Genomic DNA, 14646 nt, shown 5'->3' on the forward strand with positions numbered 1-14646 from the left:
TTTGAAAGGAAGTATCAATTTGTCAATATTTGATCCCTTTTCCCATTCTAATAGCTTTTCATTTGTCAAGCTTTCCTTCATTTATGCTCTAATTGAGTACTGTTGTCCACAGATTCCTAAGTATAAGCCCAAATGAGGGTACGAAGTGGTCTGGGAAAATTGCCCGAACTAATTTCTCATACCCGCTAAGAGGTAGCCTACAGTTGCTTTGAAGACACTAAAAGCTAAGAAACTGAAAGCTAAGATAAAAAGTTATGAAAAGATGCCGTAATAATCAAAATTATGGAGAATTATGGATAAGTTATATATAAGGAAACGATTAAGAAGAAACTGTCAAAATGTTACGGCAAAGAAATCAGAAAAAAATGGAAATAAAAATATTATTAAAAATATGAAGAAAAGTTTGAAAATTTACCGAATAGGATGGAAATGTTCAGAAATAGAAATGGTAAAAGAGAAAATTTAGATCTATTCTGTAGAGTTCAACAAAAACAGGGGGGGGGGGGGGGGGGGAGGGGGTGGGAGAGTTTGAGAGTTTTGAATAGATCCAAAAACCAAAAAATCTTACAAGAATATCGTGACAGTTATAGAAATTCTTAACCAGGCATATGCCAGATTGGTTATAGATGAAGCAAAAATTATCATAATTGCATCGTTTGAAGATTTGTTCTGATTAGATTTTTTCTTACCTCATCATTACCGCATGAGCAGTTGTAGTACATGGTATAATATGTAGTAAGTAAAAGTTGTATCTTTAATAGTAATAGAAGTAGAATATGGTACTCAGACTCTGATTGATAGGTTCAAATGCACAGACTGATCGGCCACTTTGGGAGTAAATTTGTAGGGAGAATCCTCAAGGGATTAATCAAGTAAGGCTATTTCTCAAAACCGAACGCAAACCAAGTCGAAAAACTGTTTGCGAGTTCAAAAATAATTTATTACTAGAAAAATAATTTAAGGTAAAACTCAGGCAGTGAAAATTACAAAATTTGAAAAAAAAACTTTTAACCGTTGATAAAAAAAATTTTTTAACCGTTGAGTTTTAACCGTTGATGATTGCGAAAAACAATTGATCTGAAAAACCATTAAACTTTTTATTTTAATTTTTGCATTTATTATTCTTTTATTCTTTTCCAACTCCGAGTGATTTTTGGAGTGTTGTTGTGTAAGTGCGGATAAGACGCTCACAAAAATTTGTTCGTGTTTCATTCGCAGAGTATTTTGCACGATATTAACGGAGCCTACACAATAATAATTCCACCTAACGTCAACTTTTATTGTATATGAAATTTTTGCAAGGAGACTAACAATTATTTATCCAAAAAGTTTCTAAAAGGGCAATGTTAAAATTGAAAGTGTTTCGCAAAAACTAACGGAAACCAAAAGTCTAAAAACTGTCAGTCAATTTGTTTTCTTCAGTGCTTGTGCATTTGATCTTATACAGATCAAATCCGTCGGATAATTGAAGTTTCGATCTCATCAACTATTCCTATCAAGATCATTTTGCAAGTAATTTGTTTTCAGTCATTGTTTCTGTGGCACTTTGAGTGCTGTAAGTGGTAGCTTGTGCAAACCACTATCTCCGCTATTTAACTCACAATTTCAATTTAATATTTCACTGGATTAGCCTAACTGGTTTTGCATTGACTTATAAAATCTTCTCAAATATTTTAGTTTTGTTATTATTTTTTTCTGATTTTACGCGATAAAATTTTTTAACGCATAGCGTTGCTGCGTAAGAATAAAAAAGACTTAGCATCCTGCAAAGTATTGCTATGTTTTTTTCGTATGGCAGATTATCAATTGTCATTAAGAGTGTGAATCTGACGACGCATAAAGAGACAACTCGCTGGGAAATAATTGAGATGAAAAAAATTTTTTTCCGATTCATTATTAAAAATTTTAGTAGCTATTGATTCTCAGTTACGTTAAACACCTATACGTAGGAAAAAATCAATGTGTAATTTCTTCTTTGTGAATAATTTAATGGGGCTGTATAGTTTAAACTACAAGTTCAGGGGTAGAAGTTAGGCATACCGTATCTTAGGTAATCCTTTCTTAAAGGGTTCGCGTTTAAATTTTTGTTGTTTTAAAACATTTGCTTTATCTGTAGTTATTATGTCAATTAAATTGTTATGATAACGTTTCCATTGACCTGAAATGATTTTGAAAACTAATTGACTCAAGCATATCTATCAAATAATGTGTTTTTTTTCTGCTTTAGATGGCAGCATCAGAAAAAGCTAGCATTTCAAACGTATTAATTGACAACGAAACAAAAAGACTTGCAATTTAGGACGGCAATGAGAGCAAAAATCAGAAAGTTTTTGAAGTTTTACAGTGGCCAATTATCAACACATTATAAATGCATGAATATAGAGTGATATTTTTACTCAAAAAGAACATAATTTTGCATTATAATTCAAATCCAATACGTATTTTCCACAACCAACTCTGCTTTAGATTTTTGTTGTAAAAGTTGATAGTAAGATTTTATGCTCAGCAGTTTTATGCTCAGCTCTAGCGTCCAAAAACACAAACAAAAAATTAGTGAGTTAATTGTTTGCTTCTGTTTTCCAAGTTGGCCTGCACTTACAGTTAATCTACTTCAAAGAACACGATAGATCCGATTTTGATTTCTTAATCTTTTTGACTGATTAAAAAAACTGTAATATTAGTTTTGCTTTTATGTTTTTTTGGAAAATTTGTTTTTCAGGAAGATAAAAAAGTTTTTAATTACTATCTATGAAACAAACCAGACAGCTAACCATTTGAAAAGTTCATAAAATTAGTATCAACGCTGTACTTTTAATAAAAGTAAAAAAAATTTAAAATAGCAAAGACATTTGAACACTTTCCGGTTCCAACTGCAAAAGTGTTCTCTCAATTGCCTGAAGCAGACAAAAAAAACGTTAAAATATAGAGTGTTCTTCATTCTTATTTGGAACGATTTAATGTAAACTTATTATGACTCCTATTAAATTTTTTCGTACTCTTGATGGAAAGTTTGAGTTTTTACATTTTTTTCCAAAAAATGACCAATTTTCAAAAGTTTAAATGTTGAGAAACTAATAGTATTTCTGTATTAAAATTAACAATGAGAAAACTGAAAACATTTTCGTCAAGTATAAATTGATGTTTCGTGATCAACTTTATTTCCCGTTTCTGGAATGTTGTTTAAAACAATATTAAAAAACTTTTAATCTCCTCACTGGATTAAATAACATCACGGAGGTTCTAAACAGAATGGACACTATTTCTTAACCAAATTGTTGATCTTTTAAAGTTTGATTTTGAAAAAAAAAATGATAAAATTGAAAAAAAGCCAAATCTTTTTTCAAAATCACCACAAATCTCCTATATTTTTGGCGACTCTCAGCAATATAATAATTTATAACTTGGTAACAGTTTTGAGGCCCGAATGGTAGAGTTAGTTATAAGTTATGAAAGGGAATAAAAGACGCATTAAGAGATTTCCGCCATAAATCTTTTTGCCAATTACCTCTCAAATAACATACAGCTACAAACACATGCGAAAGAATGTGAATGAAGTGCAATAAATTTGATCTTTTTGTTATCCATTCAATGGCTTCCCCTCTTGTATATGCACCATAAAGGCATTCCTTGTTTCCTCTTCTAATAAGATCACCAGACGATATATTGGGAAAGAGGATTAATAAATCAGATTTGTGTTTTCAATATCAAATTCAACTAATTCTGAGCTCTATCAAACCAACCCCCCCCCCCCCTCGACCACCCACCTACAGAGAGAGGCACACTCCCACGCGTTAGTTAGGAGAATAAAAAATAATTAAACAAAGGTCGCATATATTTTTCGATGTCATCCCACGTGAGAACAGATGTATGTTATAAGATCAACCAACAAACAAAAATAAATAAATAAATAAACGAAGAAACAACAAACAAACCTAAAAAAACAAATAAAACAAAACAAGGGAGCAACTGCGAAACGTCGGATTATGCGCAAAATCTTCCAGAATTCAAATTTCTCTCATATCAAAATTTGAAGAATTATTTTTAATCAATAACTTATTTTTGCCAAATATCACACAAGAATTTACCTAAAAACATTTTTGTGATGCAGTGAAGCAAATGTTTGCATTTTATTATTGCAATTTTTTTGAGCGGTAGGAATTAATTGTTCTGACCCCACTTGTGGGGGGAGGAGCTATATACTCAAATGGGTTTTTTTGTTCAGACAATTTTGGCCGATCAATATATTCATCGTAGAGAAATCTGAGTGGTATCATTATAAAGCTCGTCAAGCGTAGAATTCAAATTCAATTTTTTTCTTGAATTTCGTTTTTTTGAGGAGTTATCGAGGTTTAAAATTTTATGTGAACACGAGATATTTGGTTCACTTCTGTTGACTTTTAGCGTAATTTTTGTTCGAATTAACATCTTTTCTATAAAAATCTTCATTCAAAATTATCTTTCACGCTACAAAAGGAATCAATGTGGTTTTCCTTATAGACGAAAGGCGATTAAAAAGACTAATTCTGGTCTAATGGGGAACAAAGCCAAAAAAATATGAGCTTTCAAGCAACCGCTCATATTTTTTTGGCTTTGATTCTCAGTGTTCGTGATTTTTTTGAAATTTTGATTTTCTTTTTGAGATTTTACTGATTTTTTGAAGTCCTATGCCATAGATACCATGACTAAATGTGCAATAGTATTCCTATTGAGCACCATGTGAACCTATCTAGTGCTTTGAGTGGACAGCTAATGCCTGGTATGAATTTAAAGAAAAATCTTCGAAAAAATTTTCTGAACGTTAGCCAATCTTAAACCTTTTTCTGCTAAATCCGAGTCAGTCTCAGTAGTGACAGGACCTCGAATTTTCAACTTCAACTAAAATTAAACTGGCTAGCTGTTTTTTCTTCAATTGTTGGTTTTATGACTTCGATGCGACGAGTTTTCCTATTTTTTCCATTTTTTGGATTCTTTACTTTATAACTTTGTTTCCTTTTGGAATATTTTTACACTATCCTAATATTGATAGTTTTCATCGGCTCAGAGTAGTCGATAAAAAAATTATGGATAAAGTTTTCATAGAAAAGCTTGTGGATGAAACGGCTTAGACAATTTCTTCTTGCACTTTTCTATCAAATTTTGGTTTTTGCCTGTAATTGTTATTCTTTTCGTAGTCGTTGTGACTTATTCTGATATCCTATTGATGACCAGTCAACAAAAAATGGCTTTCTCTTCCCATTGAGGCATAACTCAGCGTATTCATGGACTTCCGTTGAAAGCTTATTGAATTTAATTTCATTGATACTACGGGTTTTCTCAAAGATTTCGTGACTTTAAAATATTTGTTCATATTTGTTGATTTTTTGAAGTTCTATAGTTAAATAGAGAAGAATCTTATTGATTTTACAATTAATTGAAAAAAAAGGTTGGTACACGTTTCAAACGTTTGTTTATGAAAAGTTCTTTTCTTAGTGGCTTCGACACTTTTGTCTCATTTTTAGAGAATTTGCTGTTTTTTGCCTTTTTTAACCTTATGCAGTCGTAAAACGCTGAAAGGTCTCATAGGCTTCTAATTGAGGATTAAATGAAGTATATTACTCTATGGAGTTAGTTCATAGCGAAAAGTATTAAAGTTTACGATATTATTCCTTTTCAATTATTTTTTATTTTTTCGTTTTTGTTATTTGTATAGTTTTTTTTGTATGTTTTTGTTCTTCACTTCACTTTTTCAACTCGTAACTTATTTTTATTATTGAGAAGCCCTATTCGAGTCCTTGCATTTCAAAAAGTAAACATTCTAATGATATTATGTAATTGATGTCTTGTTTGTGGGACAATATGCGTTTTCAAAAATGTTTTGCGAGTGGTCAATATTTGAGTTTTTTCTCTTTTTACCATATTCGCATAATAATAGAGCTAAAATTATTTTCAAATGAGGCTCTAATGAAATTTTTGCCTCATTTGTTCTATTTTAATTGTTCTATTTTAGTCAATTAGTGTATATGACAATTGAAATAAAAAAACAAAATTTAGATGATAGCTAATGATTTTAATGGCTTCAATAGTTTGTGTTTTCGCTAATCCGCTTGTAATTTTTGGCATCTTTAGTCCATTTCTATGGCTTAGTCTAACCAAAGACAGATTCTCTTGTCTTCGTAATGACTTTTTAATGAATTTATCGAGAATTATTTTGTTAAAAGCTGACGATTTTTAAGACGTTTGAAATTATTTGGTTAAAAAATGTTGATAGAGTTTTAAATTCTACTACATTATTTTTTTCTTTCTACATGTTACTTCTTTTCATTAAGGAAAATTCTCATCTTCTGTATAGTTAAGATTTGTGCAGTTAAGGTTTCATCTGATTGCATTTTGACGTTGTTTACTAGGTGCTTTTACATTTAGATATCGAGTTTTTGCCGTTATTTTTTTTAGTTTTGCTTATTTTGTTTGTTTTTTCTCGTATTCTTTTTACTGTCAAATCTTGTGACCGCTGAAATGAGGCATGGCATTATGTAATTCAATTAGTAGTTTGGGTATGAAACGTTTTTTTAGGACTCAAACATCTATCATCTATTTTTGATTATCTCTTCATTAGGTGGACAATTAAGTCAAAAATATAGACGGATCATCATGTACAAATGCACATTAACAAGCCTCTTTGATGGATGTTAATCATGCAAGATTCTAACGCTTTTTATGCAATTGCAAAACTTAATAAACAAATTTCATTTTACTGTGTCAATGACCAATTCAACTAATGTGGCTGAATCTTTTTTCACATTTTTCTGCCCAATTGATAAACCCAAAGACACTTTGGCTGAAAAATTGGCTAAAAACTTCTTCTTTTCGAGTGCCAAGGAAAAAAAATTGACGAACTTTAAAACTTAGCTTTTTTCTGCCACCTTTAAGAAATATTTTAAATTGCACTGAGAGGCTGGATTTTAAAACTGGGAAATCGATTGCATTGACAGCTAGGTGGACGAGGAGTATTCAAAGAGAGTAAATCGAAGAGGAGCATGGGTGCATTGAAGTTTCTTTTTTATCGACCATTTTGTTGGCCCGGATTGTCAACTGAAAAAAAAAACAAAGTGTGATTTTTTGGCATAACCGGTTGAACAAAATATTAAACGCAGACACAGACATAATTTGTTTCGCCCGTTTTATTTGCAGCAGAGTGATTTGAAAAACAATCCCATCAATGAAAAGGTTTCTTTCGAGTTTCTGATTTTTGCGTCTTAAAGCGATGGTTTGCAGCAAACAATTTTAAAGACTTTTTCTTTTAAGTCAACCAAAGCTTTAAAGTTTTGCTGTTTCGCACACAATGATCAAATTTTTTTGTTTCTTTTTGCTTGTGCGGGATTAACTATTATCAAAATTTTCTCATCTGTTTACACCCTCATTTTAGCGAAATAAATTTTTTATTTTTGAGGAGGTATTACACCTGCTGAAATCACATTTTGAAAATATTTTTGCACAATTCATCCCCTCCAGTAGTCTTCCCGTTTACCTATGAAATTCAGATACAACGCAAAATTCACTCACTAAAAACCCTAATGTAAACTTGATGAACTAGACCCAAGTTTCAAAGTAAAAACAAAGTTGTCAAAAAATCAGAGACTTCCAGTAAATGGCCAGTAAATGTGGTGGTTTGTGTTGGGAGAAGGCAACTTGACTTTCTTCCTCGGGGATAAAAGAGAAATCAAGAACTATAGTGGTCATCAAAAAAAGTTCGCTCCTGCTAGTTTTACGATGTTAAAACTCAACTTTACATCACATGTCCAAAACCATTTTTACAACCTAATCCCATTACACTAGCTGTTTTGCCCTCATATGAAATTCAGATAATACACAATTGTAACGAACAAGAAACCGATTTCAAAAGGAGTATAGTTCATCCAAGAACAAAGAAAGTTGTCACAAGTTGACAAATAATTCTAATCTGTTCTCTCTAATGATTAACACAAGTCCAATTTTAGCAATAGTTGAACAAACCTGAAAAGATATCGCCTCCTGGGGCAACTTTTTGTTTACTGTTAAGCATGGATAGAGTTCGTCAACTTTACATTAGGACTTTTGGTGAGTTAATGTTGCGTTTTATCTTAATTTCATAGGTAAAAGTTGTAAGGGATGACTTATGTAAAAATTGTTTTCAAAGTATGATTTTAAGTAGGAGTAATAATGGCTAAGAAATTAGGTTTTTACTTCCTGAAAATGGGGATACTAAATTATTTTGCCGTTTATTATACAATAGAAACACAGAATAAGAGACTGAAGAGACTCAGCCACTAAAATTTCAAATTTTCAAGATTTGATGTTTGAATACACTATGATTACATATTTGTATCGGCGTTCATCACATTCTCGTTGCTAAAAGAGAATTGTTTATCTGATTGCAAGTTATCATAAAATTGGCAAGTCAATTTCCGTAACTGAACAGAAACCTGGTTTCGTTTCCTAAAAAAATGAATAGGTCTGGATTTTGGTCTTTCTATGGTTCTATGTCGAGAATGTGATGAATATTGAAGACCTTCTCTTCTTGTTTAGAATTATAGCAGTAATTGATCTGTTTTTGTTTCAAACCAGATATCAACTGTTTCATAGGACTCTAATTATTATCTGGTGACAAACAACCCGAGAAGAGGGAATTGTTAGTATTTTTTATATTTTTTTATCAGAAGGCATGGATTTTTTGCTACTTTGGGCAACATTAAGAATGCTTCCGTAGTTTCCCTAAATTGTTTTAAAAATTTTGTTTTATTTTGAGACGGAATCAGTTGATGAACCCAAGTCAACATGAGGTAATATGAATTGTGTATAATTATCAGTTGAACAATGGCAACAAATGCTAAATTGGGAAAACCTTAATAAGAGATTTCGATATGTCTTCTGACAACTTTCAGTCTTTTCCAGATTTTTCCTGTATAAGTTATTTTTTGTCAGGCTTTCCCGTTGAAATTTGAAGCAAAGATCTCTAATAATTAGAGTTCCCGTTTCCAAAATAATTTTTGATAAACGAATTTCGTGCATGTTTTGAATTTTACAGCAAAATTACATGCTATTCCTCACAAAAATTTAAATAGATTTGCATTGTAGTTATCCCTCTCTAAAGGCTGTAAATAAAATTACGTAAGTAAATTTGCCCGTTTTTGTTTAAAAAAATTAATAGGATTCAATACAGAAAAAATTGAGATAACTGGAAAATGAATCTTTTTGTTCTGCTTATCACTAGGAAATTCTCAATAAATCGCTAATCTTTTTCTAAATAGGAAAAGTAAAGAAAAATTGTTTTTACTCTAACCCACTCAAATTTAATTGTCGACCTATTCTAAAACGAAAATCTGACGAGAAACATACAAATGTACTGAAAAATGCAGAAATATTTTGACGCATTTGTTAGACCCGATTTTAAACAACTAAAATGGATTAAACCACAAAAAGGACGCAAAATAAATGCACAGGATGCTTTGATTTTTTTCTTTGCTCTATGAGTCTCGGTTACTCAAAAATGGCAGTTTTGAGAAAAGTCAGGTCCTTAAGAATCTCTTATGCTCTATTCTCAAGAAAAAAATTTCTGGAAATTCTAATAAAATACTCCTTAAGACTCCCAGCTTAAAAACCTCCGAGTATAAAACTTTCATCTCCAACTTTTATATTTCTGAGCCCATTTTTAGGCACCCTATTTTGAAACCCTTTTTAGACACTAGAAACGGGAAAATTCAAGTGAAAATAGACAATATTTTAGCGTGTTTGTTTAGGATTGGCAATGACCTTTAATCCCTCGTAGGAAAGAGTGTCCTTACTGTTAAAGAATACATTGGTGAATGCTGACACGAAGATATATATTTCCGAAATATTATATATTTCCGAAAACATTATATTTCCGAAATATTATATATTTCCGAAAATATTATATTTCCGAAAATATACGAAAATATTTCCTCTTCAACACTTTTGGGCTCTCGAAAGTACCTTTAATAAAAATAAAATGTTTTCGGATCGGATAAACAAACACAACTATAAAAGGTTTGTTTTACTCTTTTTGTATACACTTTTTTTTACTGAACCGAGTCTCAATTTTGTGAGCACAATTTTACTTCGGGTCACAATTTTGTGCGCATACCTTTGATCAGTTTGCCCAAGACCGAATCAACTTGAGATCAAACTTGGTCAATTGACTAGTGATTCATATCATTATCCAGTCCGTCGTGAGGCCTTCCATCACCAGACCCCCACCCCCCACCCCCCCCCCCCCCCCCCCAGTTTGCGATTGGTCGAAGTGGGTCTGATCTGATTAGAGTCTCTTTGGTCTGGGCCGTCAAAGTGATCGGACTCTATTCTACTTAAATTAGGGATTTGCATTTAACTGAGATTTTAGGTCGCGTTTTCAACTTTGTTCTTATTTTCTTTAAATTTAGTCTTTTTGTTTCTCTGCTTTAGTATCGGATAAACTAAATAAAAAATAATGTTAATTTGAGCAGGGGAATACACCAAAAAAAACCCTATAATTTATAAATCTCTCCGATTTTATTTAATTTATCGGATTTAAGCTAAATCTTCAATTCGGGTTTGAAAAGCTGAGTTAAGAAGTGAAGTTCGAGATTTGAAAGACTATGAGCCGAGACTTTAATTTAAAGACAGTAAGCTTGTATTTGATCTTGTCCTTCGGAGGGGATTAAGAAGTACTTCGTGAAATGGTGTTTGAATAACAGTGGGGTGTGAAGACAAAGACAAATGCAATTACTGGCACCCTAATGCTAACAAGTAGATAAGGGAATATGGGGGGGGGGTCAGGGAAAGGAGGAAAAGTTCTAAAGTACGGGAGGGAAGATAGTTTATTTGTCACACAATGTCAGATCTCTATCAGGCGTCGATCACAAAATTCACAGAGGGTGAAAATGGTGAGAGAGGCTAAGGATTATTTATAACTCCTTGAAACTATTTGATTAATAATTGCAATCGAGAGAATTTTAGGGACTGGGTAATAATGTTTTTTTACCATATTTTACAAAAACCAATTCATCTCTTTAACGCACAGTCAGACCTATAACACTTGATGGTAACAAAAAAGCAAAAAAAACCTTCGCTCCGTTTCATTTTAGAGAATCAAATTTAATCAGAGTCGGTGAAACTCCGTTACGTAGCAGAAAGTACAATTTTAAGATTGACGCTGAAGAATGTTTTGTTAATCGTGGTCATAATTGACGCAAAAGCATGATTTTTTTCGCTCGTTTTCAGGGATAGGCGTAACCCAATTCCACGATTTTGAGCAACCAGTTAGCGTAAAACCATATTGCTCGAATATAATTAGTAGTTAATTGATAGCCAATTCAGAGACTTAGTTGTTCTTGTTAACAGTGGTATGGTTAGCTAGCTGCAAAACTGTTAATTGTTTTCTTAATACACACTCCGTATTAACAGGGACTTTTCACGGCCAACAGTGACGACGTAGACAAGCGTGATGAAGAGTGGATGTTAAAGGCGAGTAAACTTACCCGAAAAAATGATTTTTTTGCCACGTAGTGTCTGTTCAAGTTTCAAATTAGTTGAATAATTTGTAAGAAATTATTCTAAAGAAAAATGAAAATGTTTTCGTCTGCAAATGTTGCCAAAAAAAGATCAAATGCTTGTGATTAACATACATTAATTAGAGTGCTTACAGAATATTAATGAATTCATGATACAACTTTCCAGTTTCTTTTGCAATAATTAAAATAATTACTGACGGATTTTGGTTCTCTGAAGACGTGATGGGAGAAAATATTCTGTGGTACTCACTTTGAGATTGTGTTTTAAAGCAAAAAACTTGATATGTACAGGAGTTGTATGAAATAGGAGAAAAAGACAAAAACTGAACTGCAAATTTAACACCATGGCCATCTTTGGTCTCTGTCATTGAAAGGCTTCCACAAAGTTCTAAATGCATATACAGTATATACGTAAAAATAGTTTTATATGTTTTTGTATATATATATATATATATATATATATATATATATATATATATATATACATACATATATATATATATATATATATATATATAATAAAACTCTACAAAAAACATTAGAAAACAATTGATGAAGGGTTTTTCATGATTTTAAGAAAAACTGTTTGAACAAAAACTAAAACGTATAAAATTGTTATCATTTTTCGTATTCAATTGAACGATTTAATCTATGCGTTTTGATTTATTAACCGGAGCAGTTTAATCACATGAATGGAAACAGTTTCAAAAATATTTCACAACAAATTCAGTTTTTAATACATCTCATGGAACAACCTTCATGATTCCGAGAGCTTTTTCCAGGCATGAATTTTGTACATTTACCAAAACCAGGAAAAACTGGCAATGTAAGAGTCACGAAAGCTAGTATAACAAAGTAGGCATAGATGCGCAAAATTTTTTACTCAGTTCACATTAAACATACAGAACGTCTTTTAATTATGTTACTGTACAAAATGCTTAAATCATTCGTTGTTCCTAGATAAATTTTCGGATCTTTTTTGTTTGTGCCCCCAAGTTAGTAGGCACATATCATTTTCAACCTCCAGACGCACGTGCCATAATTTTACATAATGATTTACTATGTAATGGCACGTGCTCTGTAACTGGGGGCGCATAATGTACAAGAAAGGCGCAAACGGAAAAGGCACAAACGGAAAAAATCCATATTTTTTTAAAAACCACATTCCAGGTCTATTTATACTTTCATGAAGGACAAATTTTTTTTGAAAAATAGATGTCAAGAGAACAATGCCTAATACAAGCAACTCATTTTACATCTATGAGTAGGTCGCTGGAGCTTCTGTTGAGATTGCTCCTCAGAATTTCCGTGTTTGTCTTATAAACAGCAATGCACTCTGCCGTCGAGTAACACGTAAGTTTAAATATATTGGTGACTTTTGTCTGCCCAGGACGTGTTTGGAAACAGAAATTTGAAATCAAAAAGACAATAGCGTTGCACATACAGAAAAAACGCTGAGTAGAAGATCAGATGTCAGAAGAAGTATAAAGAAAAGATAATAACTAGAGGTCGAAAACAGTTTCCCGTATCATTTTTTCCTATGTTTTTATTAGCGCTCCATGGCTAGTGACACTCTCTGTTCCAATTAACAAGGTATCAAATCGTATAATATGTCATAAACAAGCGCATAGGAACAAAAATAAAACCCGTTGTTTATTGTATTTTGTAGGCTTAGGAAACTGATTCTCAATGAAAATAATTTGTCGTCTACCTCTGATGAAAAATATATAAATTACTGAAAACCTAAACCCAAATTTAAACAAAAAGCAACACTTGGGCTCACTGGATCTTATTAGGATACTGAAAAACGCAAAATGAAAAAAAACCTACAGCAGAGGGGAGAACTGATATCAATAACAGCAAATTAGTTGCAAGCTGATAGAAAAGATGTATAAAAGTTTTCTGCTTTGGATAAAACGTAATTATCAGAGATGGATGAGCTGTTCATGTTCAAATATTCGATAAGCACAAGCAGATATCGAATAAAACACATTTTTAAATTATTTTAAACTCAAGAAATCGAAGAGTTTTAAAATTACAATTACCGTTGCTGAGATTAGTCAAAAATTGTTTGCTTTTGGTTCTTATAATTTCGTTCATAAAAAACTTCAGCAGGTTCAAACGGGTGCAAACATTCAAAAACTCTTAGCATGTATATGAACATCAGTCGGCCCAAATTTTCATGTTTTAAACTTGAGTTTGGACCTTTAAAATGTTCGCTGAAGTCTCAATATCTAATCTCATTGTCTGCTCACGCAAACATAAAGACTCTTTATAAAATAATGCTACGAGTATTAGACGACACATAAATTAAAAGACTTGGCAATTGGCTAACAAATTTCATTGGGACGAAGCAAAAATTGTTTTAAGTACTGATTTAGCTATTTTTGGTCATGATAATTTGTTCGGCTGTGATAGGTACGAGCCACTGGGTCCTTGTCAAATTATATAGTCGTTGTAAGCAATCGATGTTACAAAGGGAGGCTTCTTTTACCGCTTACTGTGAAGGTTTTTATCACGAAATGTAATTTTTATTTAATTAAAACTGCAAAACAAAATGTCTGCAAAAATTTGTCATCACTACATCACTGATGCCCGTCCGACTCATTAGAAAACATCTATGCATTATTATAAATATCCGCCCGAAAAAAGCCTTCATTGGTTAAGAGAAGGAAGCGACAAATCGAAAAGTATCGAAGCAAACCAGTCAATATAGAACACAAAAAATGATTAAGAATCTGAAAACTGATTTATGTATCTTAAGCACTAGCATGCTTAATTATTTCAAATGAACAAAATGTTTTCCTGAGTAATCCTAAGGCGTCAAAAAACCAAAAGTGTATGTTGTCTAGTTTGAGTGTCGGCCAAATGACAGGCCCCGTAAAGTAGACAATTCAATTAGTAAATATTATGAATATACTGAACATGGGAGATAGCTGAAACAGTATCAATTGAAACTGAAGCTCGACTGTCGCAGTCTATGATAAGACCACGACTCGACTCATGAAAAGACGGTGTACGGACCATGAAAAGTGTTTTCACTAGCTTTAGGTATATACTCGAATACCGTGTAATTTGGGTAAATATTGTCACCGCTTGACTTTTTGGGTCTTTTCATAAAGTC

At 32.1% G+C, this 14646-nt stretch overlaps 1 protein-coding gene across 1 annotated transcript in view; it reads right to left on the reverse strand.

Moving 5' to 3' along the window:
- The window catches only part of LOC142335567 (uncharacterized), an 88751-nt gene that overhangs the window by 40118 nt on the left and 33987 nt on the right, over window positions 1-14646 (reverse strand). The window lies entirely within an intron of this gene.

This window comes from Convolutriloba macropyga, chromosome 2 (assembly GCF_964194025.1).
Source record: "Convolutriloba macropyga chromosome 2, txConMacr16.3, whole genome shotgun sequence".
Lineage (NCBI taxonomy): Eukaryota > Metazoa > Xenacoelomorpha > Acoela > Convolutidae > Convolutriloba > Convolutriloba macropyga.